This window comes from Pteropus alecto, unplaced genomic scaffold (assembly GCF_000325575.1).
Source record: "Pteropus alecto unplaced genomic scaffold, ASM32557v1 scaffold143, whole genome shotgun sequence".
NCBI classification, from domain to species: domain Eukaryota; kingdom Metazoa; phylum Chordata; class Mammalia; order Chiroptera; family Pteropodidae; genus Pteropus; species Pteropus alecto.
The window spans coordinates 643,667-655,537 of NW_006434828.1; the positions used below are offsets into that span (position 1 = coordinate 643,667).

The following is an 11,871-nucleotide window of genomic DNA, read 5'->3' on the forward strand; positions in this document are numbered from 1 at the left end:
CTTGCGGTCCAGGAGGGGCCCGGGACAGGCCCCTGGAGGGAGGCATCGACCCGCGGGCTTTGAGTGAGGCGAGACCACCTCCGCTCTTCTCAAAGGCCCTTCAAATGTGCAAGACCTGGACGTGGCTCCATAGTGGAGCGGGGAGCACGTCTGCTTTACACGCAGAAGGTCCTGGGTTCGTGCCCCAGTGGAGCCACGGTCCGTGGTCTATGGCCATGCCACCCTGAACGAGCCCGATGTCTGATCTCGAAAGCTAAGCAGGGTCGGGCCTGGCCAGTACTTGGATGGGAGACCACCTAGGAAGACCAGGTGCTGTAGGCATAAATAATCATAATAAATAATAACAATAATAAAAAAATCTGCAAGGCCTTTCTCTATGCTGTGGATTCGAGTTCAGCAAGGAGACCAGGAGGGTGCTAGACAGAAATCAGTCTGCCTCCCATGTAGAAATTCTTCTGCTCTAAGAACGGAAGGCAAGGCTCCCCGCTCTCCCCAATCTGCAAGTTTAAGGGCGTGTTCTATTACATTTAAGCCTCTGGGACTTGCCCACGGTCCCGCGTGGTGACTGTCTTATAAATGACAATGTCATTTAGGATCACCGAGGTGACGTGGGAACAGCAGCTGGCCACCGTCCCAGCTAGTCTGGGGAGGAGAAGAATCTCGATTACTCAGAGGGCAGGAGACTGGCACGGGGACGGGGTGTGGGGTGAGGAAAAGCCAAATTCGCCACCAGCATGGGGGCCGGACAGGGTTGTCGGGAAAGCCGATGGGACCGTTTGACAAGCGATCGATGGAGCAGCCTCTTGGGAGAGAAATTTCCCAGAAGAGAAGCAGGAGGCAGCTTCAGTCAGGAACAAGACTTAGTCATCGGAAGATGACAGACTGCGCCCAGCCCAGGTGACCCTGATCTAGCCCAGGGACAACAGCCGAAATCCTGTGAAAACGAGAGTTGGAGCCCAAACAGAAAGGGGCTCTCATCATGAAGCAGCCAGACCCGGGAGTCAGAGGAGGAGAGGGCTTCGTCCATCCCTGCTCCTCCCCAAAGCAGCCCCAGCTGTGCTCCCAGAAGAGACAGCCCCCCCGGGAAGGGGCCGCAGGGGCCAGCAGAAGGGACTGGGGGAGCAGTGAGGGCCCGGGAAGCATCCAGGTCCCCAAAGAGGGTCCCCAAGTGCAAATGGGATATCTCCTAGCCACTCCCAGGGTCACGGTGAGGAGGGGGCGCCACCAGATAATGGGCAGGGGCGAGGAAGTACACGCTCAGGCGCGGCAGTCCACACGTTTAAGCTCCAGCGTCGCAGGCCGAGGAAGCACGGCGAGCGGGAGCCCCAGGACGTCCCCCGGGCATTGTCGGGGCGTGATGTGTCACAGCGTTCGCCGAGGCCGTCGTCTTCCAGGGCAGACCTTCTGTCTCTTTTATTTAAGGCTCTCTCTCCAGTGACTAGAAAAGCGTCTGGTGTGTCAACGTCGGTGCTTATTGATGAACTAAGTTTCCCAACGCGTTTCACTGCCATAGACCTTGACATCAAGTCCCCAGGGTCTGCGTCGCCCTTTCTCGAAACACAGCCTCAAGCGGAAGCGGAGAACACGTGACGGATGAGCGTGGGCTGGCTCTGATCGGAGCGGACACGGGCCAGGGGTCCCTGCACAGCCCGACCCGGCTGCCCTCGGCTGACCCCGCGCTCCCTCTGGCAGCTCCGAGGGCCGCAAACAACACAGTGTGAGACACAAATAAAGGGACAATGTGAAAGGGGAGGCTGGCACGGATGCCAGTGTGGCCGGTCCCTCCGGTGGCACTGGAAAAACCTCAGGATGAGAAAGGGCACTCCTGGACGAATGACAGCTCAGCACGTGGACTGATGGAGAAGCTCAAGTCAGGGCAACTCTGGCTTGCTGGGTGGGGACCGAGGGCGGAGCAACCCAACCCTGGGATGTCGTGTCCTCCGTCCACCGAGTCAGCTTCCCTCCGACACCTCATAAATATCGATGGCCACTGGCTCAGCAGTTTCCACGTCGCCCGAGTCCAAGCTCCGCCTCAGCGCCTCCTGGGACAAGGAACCAGAGAGAATCGAGACGCAGCCCTCACGGCTTTATAAACTGTTGAGTTTAATGCTATTAGTACGTTACGCTTCCCACCGGAACCTCAAGTTTTGCATTTATATTGAGGTGTTCCTGACGAGGTCTAGTGGCAATGTCACAGCGTCCCTGTCAGGGCGCGTCCCACGCAGCCGGGGGGAGCCTCCCTCCCCCTCACGCTGCCATCGCTGACATTTGCCAAATCTAATTCCAGAGAGAGAGATGACGCCGTGAGCTCCGGAGGGAGCGCACGCTCCGGAGTCGCCGCCCTGGGACTGGACGTCGGCTGTCGCTCGTGCCTGCGAATGATGCCGACGTAGGTTCTCTTCGTGTCCGGCCGACATCTCTGAGGTGGGGATGATACCTGTGCGCGTCTCCCATTCCTGCGGCAGGGAATGCCCATGAACGTGGTGGATTCAAACAAGCAGAGTTGTTATTTTGCGACTTCCGGAGGTGAGAGGCTAACGTGGGCCTCAGGGGTTAAAAGGCACTCGTAGGCGGGCCGCACGCTTTCTGGGGGCTCCGGGGGAGAATCGTTCCCTCGCCTTTTCCAGCTTCTAGAAACTGCTCGTATTCCTGGACTCGGGCCCCTTCCTCCAGCCTCGAGGCCAGTGAGGGTTGGTCAAGTCTTTCTCCCGTCACGTCACCAACTTCTGCCAGCCACTTCCATTTATAAGGACCTTGTGGCTACGTGGGGCCCCCCAGGTGGTCTAGAGGAAGCTTCCTATTTTAAGATCAACTGATAAGCAACCTTAATCCCCCTTTGCCAATAAGGTAACACAATCACAGATTCTGGGGCTTGGGACGTGGACACGTTTAGGGGCCATTGTCCTGCTGACTGCAGTACCTGTCTCGCAGTGGGGCAGTGAGGTTGGCAGGAGGGCAAAGGGCACGGCGCGTGCCCTATAACTGAGTGGCTTCCTCCGGGAGCTGGGTCCACTGGGGCACAGCAGCACCAGGAAGCTGCAAGACACACACTGCCTCGTATTGTCCCTTCGGACCTGCTCGTCCCAGTAAAGGCCACCATCCAACTTCGCCCACCTAGCCTGCCGATCTGAGGACAGAGCGATGATCGTCACAGTTCAGTCAACCCTGCTTCTCCCTCAGTTTGCCTGGAATCAAAATGGCAAACACACCCTCTGCCCAAACCCGCTCGTTTATTTTCCATCCTACGTACCAGCCGCAATGATGCCGAGTAGGGTCCCCACGGGACCTCTGGAACACATGGAACCGTACATCCCTGAACCGTATCTCCCTTCCCAACATGAGGGAGCCAAGCCCTGGGACCCTTTCTGGAGCGGGCACCCCCCCTGACGTGCTTCGGGGTAACTCAGCCTCGCTCTCAGGGGCAAGCACATGGCCAGTCTCTTCCTTGATACGGTGGGGACACAGGAAGCCCCCACATGGACATGAGTCAGCCAGGTTGCACAGTAATTCCTCATTCCCATTCTCTCTGAGTCTTGCCCCACAGTCCTCGAGCGTTTCCCTCAAGTCATCTTTGTCCTTTGAAGCCTGAACGATCCCTAAGTGACAAAATCACCTCATCCCCAGGTGATTTTTCTGCTTCGTGTCGGCACCGCTCACCATGCCCACAGTCTGTGCGACTCCCCTGTAACTAAATGTTCTGCTAAAACTCCTCACTAAGTGGTCTGTGGAAATGGGCAAACTCTGTCTTAATGATCACATCCCAAAGGACATAAGGGGTGAGAAGGGGCCTGTTTGTTATCACGTGAAACGACTGCATTAGAAGCAGCTGGCGGCAACGCCGTCATGTGATCAGCAGGCCGCGTGTGTGGTGCGGGGAACAGGGCCTGAGTCTGGGCGAAGTCAGTGCGGGTTTGAAGCATCATCTCAGCACTTCAGGACCGTGTCGCCCTGGGCCGGCTCGGCTCCCTCCTCTGTAGAGTGTAGAATAACCTACTTTGCAGTATCGTGGTTGGAAAGCAAACAGGAAACGCCTACCAAAGTCTGGCACTTAATTCTGTTCTGATGACCCATCGCTCCGTCTCCAGCGACCCCAAAACACAGGGGCCGCGGCAGCACCCATTCTATTCTATCTCGCAGGTCGGTGAGCCAGGACCTCGGGCCGGGCTCGGCCAGGGGACTCCGCTCCTTGTGCCGACGTGCTGGCAGCAGACACGTCCCGGCGGCCCTCGGCTGGTGGTGGGCGGCCGGGAGGATGCAGGACACACAGTCGACTCACGGTACTCGCGCTGGTCACGTCCTGTAAAACTGCCGTGAGCACGGCGGGAGGACACGGGGCCGTTGCTCCCAGGGGCATTTCGGGTGAGGTCCCCACACGCCTTGTGTCACACCTTCTATGCCAACTGATCGTTATGCAACCTTGTTTGACGTGCGCTTCTGTTTAAAAGACACCTTCTTCCTATACAGGTCGTCAAAATAAGCGGTCAGATTAAATGTACGTATTAATTATTATAACTTAACAGTGTTTCTTTAAACAAAACCCTGACCACTGGCTGGGAACGGTTCGACAGCCTCCTCCTCTGAGTAACGTGATGGTGAAGTTCTTTGGCTTCAGGCTCACCGCAGCGCTGTCCACTACGCCTTTTTTTTTTGTTTATTGGTCATCATCCCATCAGGCCACAAATTGAGCCACTTTTCCATCTCTTCCACGTGTCCGTCACGCACTACGTGTGTCATTGTAGCGGTTATGACAGTGGCCTCGTGTACGGACCGGCAAATTTCTTCTTCCTTTTTCTCGAGTGTTGACTCATCAATCTTGAACTCAGCCGACAGCACTAAAACTCAAGCGTGAGCTCGGCTGCTACTTCCTCACTGCACTCCGGGGGGCCCCTTTAAAAGACAAAATCACCAACAATAGGCGCGAAAATGTAAATACCGCGGTCCATGACAACTGGCAGGAAGTCACTGCCCCACACCATCCATCAGCTCAGCTTCCTCGGGAGTTTACCAGATATCACCTCGAGGTGCTTCTAGACCCACCTCGTGTTCCCAGGATTGGTCGATTTGAGGGGTGGGCAAGGCCTGTCTCCCAGCCACTGTAAAGGGCCCTGAGTCTCCCCCGCTCTGTGACGGAGAGAAAAGTGAGACGTGCTCCAATGGGACTTTGTAAATCCTCTTTTAAAAGCACCTCACTGTCAACAGGTATTCAGGTCAGGAGAACGATGCCTCCTGCAAAAAGATGTCCACGTCTGCATCCCTAGAAATTGTGAGTATGTTTCCTTACATGGCAAGGCAGGATTAAGGTCACAGGTGGAACTAAAACCTGCCCCATATTGTGTCATCATTAATTTATCACACTGAAAAAGAGACCACACCATGTTCAGCACATACGAGAGGTTCCATAAATGATGTATGTAAATGACCTGAGTGCTTCTGTGTTTTGCCTTGTTCTTATCATCCAATACTTTTAAATAAGCACTCGATTTTACTTTGGTCAAAGTGTAGTTAATACAGGGGAACTTTGGAGAAAGCACGAAGCAAGGAAACTAACACAGGTTTTGAGGGTTAACACGGAGCCTTAGGGTAAACACCGGTGACCAGCCGTCTGCACTGAGTTCATCCAGTTTGTAGGATCGCTTCCAATTTTTACAACCAATGTATTCACATAGAACAGATATTGACAACTCAAATCACAGGCGAAGGGCCAATCTCCCTAATGTATAGAGAATAAGATTAAAAAAAAAAAAATCAGAGACAAGGACAAACGACATGAAGGATATGAACAGATGCTTCACGGAAAAGAAACTGTAAAGGACTTACATCTCCCGAAGCCAAGTCAATCTCTGAAAGTGCACTGACTCTCACTTATAAGAAGAGAAAAGCAAATGCAAACTACACTGGGGTTCAAAAGTGTGATAACAATCCATTGGCAAGGTTCTCGAGGAACAAACGCTTTTATACACAACTGACGGGAGTGGAAGTCTGTACAGTTCCATCAGAGAGTAATTTGACAATACCTGTCAAAATAGTAAATCGGTTCCCGTTTTCCATTCATTCAATGTGGGGAATTCATCTGACACACCTAGCCACGGAGAAATAAAGTGATATGTTGCAGCTTTGTTGATGATAGCGAAATATTGGAAACAACCCAAACACTCATCAATAGGAGACCGGTTCTTATATAACCATTTCGTGGAAAACTATACAACTATAACAAATGATAAAACTCTCACGATGTGACATGGAAAAATCTCCAAGATACACTGTTAAGTACAAAAGAGCAAAAAGAATACGCCACCTCTGCAGAATACGCCACCTCTTCGGTAATCAAAGCGAGGATGGACAATAAGGCTATTTATATTTGCTCATATGCCTTAATGGTGACAGTTCTTGGATATTATTATTCTTTCTTAGTCCCTTAAGAAATTACCAGGTTTGACATATTCAGAAGATAAATCCATCCCTAAACCGTTCCCTTTTAGTCATAGGAACCTACATTCTACCCATTTAGAAATAAGCTTTCCTACTTACTCGATTAATAAAAGAGCCACATCATTTGTCATCTACCTGGGACACTTTTTAGAGCTAAACGAGACACTCTTCGTAATTACGTGGGGACAAAAGCCTAAGCCAGGCTGCCCAGGCAAACGAAAACACAGAGGATTTATAAGGTTGATTTGGTTGTATTGAATTGAATAATGATACAAGTATGATAGAAATTGTTTCCGAGGGGCACAAATCGGACTCTCTTCTGTAGAGGCACCTTGAACAGAGCTGCATCGTTTCACAAACCCAAGAACTATCTGAGCGATCCGCCCACCCAGCCACCTCACTCTGATCAGAACCAGCGACGTGTCCGCCATGATTTATGGCTGCCTCTCAACTTGACAAGTATTCCAAAAGTCAATCTTGCTGTCGTTTATTTGAATCGATTGCACCTAATTCTTTTCCTCATCTGAAATCGATTCGTGCATTTTTTATCATTGTTGTCGTGCTTTCTAGGAGAAGAGCTTTCAATTTTAATTTCTCCCTATTCAAGATATAACAGATCTTACCAAATGTGTCAAGGCAATAATAGTCAGATGCTCCATCCTCAGATTTCTATCTCCCAAAGCCAAGTCGATCAACACCAAGAGAGATTTCCATCTCGCCGTCTATATACTAAAGTTCTCATTTTAATTGTTTCGCAGATTTTGTCAACTGTTCTTTCCACATGGGCATACCCCAAATCCCTTTGTCCTGTTTGTCATGAAGGAATGAGGCAGGCACACATCAAATGGTCCACAGCATGTTTTATTTTTTTGTGTTTGCGTTTTTATCTCCTTGAAAAATTGGTCCTAGCATTCACCCTTAGGTTGTTCATAATATACATGACTCATTGTCGTCTTAATTTAAACTCTTGCATAATATTATGCATAAACTTTTGCATAATAAACTTTTGCATAATTTAAACTTATACACTTGTACTCCTGACTCAGTTGGTGAGATTCAGAGTTCAAACCTTTTCTGATGACCTTTAGATATTTTCATATTTCTCTGGTACCAGAAAAAGAAAGTTCTCCCTGTCCATATCCCACCAAGGTATTGCTGATAAATTAAGATCATTTATTCTGTTAAAGTAGACACGGGACTTGCCCTTCTAATATCTGTTTTGACAGAAAATATTTGATAAAGAGAGAGGGGGAAAAATGGCCGTTTTACACAAGCGAAATGAAAACAAAAATTCCAATAAATTACTCGGGGTTCTACAAAATTCGAATCTTCCTTTAAACTTTTCATGGCCTTGGAGAGAATAAATCTGTATGGGAAGGCCTGAGTTAGCTCATTAGATCTGGTGATGGGGACAGTCTGGGGACACTGCTGGTCTCAGCCGGAGGTCTCCGTGTAAGCCAGTTTCCAAGTACAGAGATGGCATGTGACTCAGGCATTTAATAGCGAATCTCATTCCACGTTTCATCATTTTGTAGAGAATTCACCCAGAACAACAAAAGGCGGTTGGCCGTTCTAATGATTCGTCCCTGGCCTTTGACCCTGTGACAACACTCTGTTTTCTCTGCCCAATAGAGAAAGCATCTGAGAATAATGCACTGCCTCGGAGCTGGGTGGATTAGGGGATGCAGCTCGGCGAAGGATGTCCCTTTTAGGCTCTGTCTCAAATCCACAGGAATTTGCCCCGTTTTATGTCAGTGACTTTGCCTTTGCAAACTTTACTTAGCCTTCTGCAAAAAAAAAAAAAAAAAGAAGACTCTAATCAGAGCAGAGCCCCATGGCCGTGGGGCGGAGGAGGCTAATTGGGGCTGAACGCTCTTTGCAGCTTTCAGTCAGGGCCAGCAACATCTCCACAGGCGTTAAGTCAATATCCCAGAGCCTAACTTCACTCCGAGAATAGTTTGTGTGGTTCCAAAGTTGTTTTCTAACCGTAGGACGCAAAGAAAGGTCTGCTGGAGCCTAGACTGATGCTGTTCTTTTTATTTCCAGTTTAAATTGACCATCTTCTGACTCTGCTGAGAGCTCAGACAGAAATCCATCTTCATTTGCCCGGCCCGTGTCTCATTAAGATGGTCACAAATTTTATCTCCATGATATTTCGGAAACATTCTGGTTCCCCGCCTCTTAACGACCGTCCATGTGTTATCCCATTAAATACATCCAATTTCTGCATCTTCCTTAAGTACAAAATGTTTCAAAGCCAATTGCCTAGATAAACCTCACAACGTCCTATTTTAAATGGCAAAAAAGGCCACAGCAGAGTTTGCTCGCTCTCTGATTACGTAAATCTGATTACATAAAATTCTCCGCTAGGTAATTTTCCATTTGGGATTTCCCCTGACATTAGAGATAGGTCTCAGAAAATGCAAAAATAATATTTGCCAAACATACTGAGGTACTTATTTCTGCCTCACAGATAATATTTTACGAATAGAAAACAGCTTCCCATCGAAATTGATCTGACTGTGTGTCAACTTGGGGCTGCTATCTCGGGGTCCCCGTCCGAAGAACCGGATGTGGGCTCCCAGCACATGGCAGGGAGGGAAAGGAAGCGCCCGAACCCGAGTCTCTCCTGTGTCTTCACACTTTCGATCCCATGTAATTCCCGCGACGGCCCCAGGTGTTGGGATTACTGTTTTCCTGTTACAGATGAGGAAATCGAGGCTCAAGGAAGTTCCATATCTTATTCAAGGTCATTCCAGCTGACAGAGTCCGGATTGGAACGTGGATTTGGCTCCCTGTGAACCCGTGTCTCTGGACGAGGAACGAAGGACAGTCCCGTGAGACCAGTCGAATAACTTAGCGTGTGGCCTAGAGACTGGAGTATGAAGTCGTCAGAGAGAAAAAGACCCATCCGTGAAACAGTGGCAGAGGACAGTCTTCAAACATGACCTAAACCCGGTCTTCAGAGGACATCTGGGTGGGCCTTGGTGGCTCTATGGGACTGATAGGGCGGCTTGAGGAGGTCTGGCCAGGGGACACGGGGACTTCAGGACACATCCGGGACAGACAAAAGAGTCACACTGGAGTCAGGCAGCCGACTCATCTGTAGGCTGATCTGACTGGACCCACGGACAGAACAGAGCAGAGGTCTCTCTGGAGGGTACAGAGAAGGGGGGACAGGAGGCTGTGGGGAGGGTCAGAGGAGGGTCCTAGACTCAGGGGAAAACCAACGGTATTGGGAAAATCAGGCACCCAGCTCAGAGGTGGCCTGGAGGTTAGGAAGTGGCTGCCCAGCTGCTGGGCAAAGATGGAGAGGCAAGTGGCAGGGAGCCTCTGTCCCCAGGCACACCAGCGTGGTCAGCATCACCTTGAAAGCTTAATAGGGCAAAGCCTTCGGGACTGAGCCTCAGCCACGGCAGGTGCCCAGCTCTGAGGAAACAGAGAAGACCCTCCAGACGGACGTGGGAAGGCGCCGGAAGCCAGCTGTCAGCTGGATGGGAGGTTAGAAAAGAAATAGAAATTCCCGATCACCACAGACACCAACTAGAAGTCCGAGAATGAAAGTTGAGGCTTTGCCTTCAGAAAAGATGTCGGCACCAGCTCCGCGTGGTGATCGGCGTTGAGGCGTTTCCGCGCCGGCTGCACCTCCAGAGCGTGGAGGAGACGCGCACAGAGAAGGCAGGTGGGCACCCTGGCCGCGGGGGCGCTGAAGACACCGCCACAGGCTGGGCGGGACGGAAGCGCAAGCGAGGGGGTCCCCGCGGGATTCTTCCCGGCTCCCTGGCCAGGAGACAGCGGCTCTCCCATTACGCGGCACGTCGGCTGAATCGGGGGGTCAGCTTCCCCCCTGCAAGGTGCAGACGCTGCCCCAGCAGCTCCTGGTTCCCTGGGAACTCGGAGAGGCCGAGGCTTTGTCGGCACATCCTCAGTCCTGAGACTGCATCCGGACGGGATGCAAACCTTCGGCACGTGGCACCTGCCGTGGCTCTCAGCGGTGAGGCATCCCCCCCATTCCGCTGGGATGTCGAGGACGAAAGACAACTTCCCCGGGTTTTAAAGAAAAATTGCCGACTTCTCTCTCCGCTGTCAATCCCCTAGACATCATTTCCTCCGTTTTGTTACAGTCTTCTCTTTTCTGGTGTTGATCGGTCTTGTTTGTTTGTTCGCTTTGCTAATATTTTTACGAGTAAGAGGTGTTTTTAATCCGCACACAGGAAGAAATAGAATGCAAGCGCCCTTCTCCTCTGCGTTTCGGATATTCAGCTGCCCTCTCGCCAAATATGTTGAGCCCTGTTGCCCAGATGGTTTGATTTGTTTCACGGCTATTTTCTTTCAGAATTCTAAGGACGCCACCGCATCGCCTTCTGGATTTTGATTCTGTGGAAAAGTCCGAGGCCAGGCTGGAAAACAGGGTCCCGGATTCTTTGGGGGTTACCCGATTTGTTTCTGTTCTTAGGGTTCTTATTTTTCTCTATTTTTAATTCCTCCCTTCTTTATTCCTGAAAGATAAAAGTCCGCTAAGTTTACATACTGGACTCTTTTAAGTAATTTTGCTTTGCTTTTAAGCAAGCCTTTTCAATCTGAAGGTTCAATTTTTTTCCTTAAGGGCTCAAAAAAGTATCTTTGTTTAACACTTGTTTTCTGTCCATTTTATACTTTCTGACGCTCACATGGGGTCTCCTCGATCTGTTCTCTGTGTCTCTTTTTTTCCTCTCATCTCTCATTTTTTCATCTTTGTCTTATTCTTAACGTCCTGTTTTAGGTACAGGAGAATTTCTCATGGATCTCATCTGCTTAACCGATCCTATTTTCTGTGGCGCTGAATCTGTTACTTGCTGCTTCCATTTAGGATTTTAATTCCACTACCGAGTTTGTCGTCTCTTCACGTTCTTGCCCGATCTCATTTGTCTTTCACTATGGCTGCCTGCTCACCTGTCACAGGTGCGACACCTTCTGAATGTTTTATGGAATACAGAGGAGAAGACTTGTAACGTCTTCTCCTATTCGCTGCAACTCTATTTCAGTGGAAAACACTTGCCCTGGTTTCTTTTGAAGCAGTTTGCTGCATTAGCTAATGATTTTTCTCTGTAATATTGCTTTATGAAGTTATCAATTTTTTTTCTCTTCATTAAGCCTTATAAAGAGTAGTCCCTGATTGTTTATTATCGGGAATCAACATTCTGATGCATCTTGTTTGCATTTCTTGCAGATTCTTTGAACTTGATGAGATTTTAAAACACAGAGATTTAGTTAGCCAGATCAGGTATACAGTATGGTATGGAGACTAAGAAGGATGCCTGAACTATTGCTGTAGCAACATAGAACATCACCGCAGTACCAGAGAGCTTCTTCTCATATTTCTTCTGACACCCCAAAATTAATACCAGAGCATAAATCCTGAGACTTACACTCCAAAAACATTCAAAACACCATGACTTATCC

At 49.8% G+C, this 11,871-nt stretch overlaps 1 pseudogene; it reads left to right on the plus strand.

Moving 5' to 3' along the window:
- The first annotated feature begins 205 nt into the window (after window positions 1-205).
- LOC112478340 lies at window positions 206-321 on the plus strand (annotated as a pseudogene).
- Window positions 322-11,871: the final 11,550 nt, after the last annotated feature.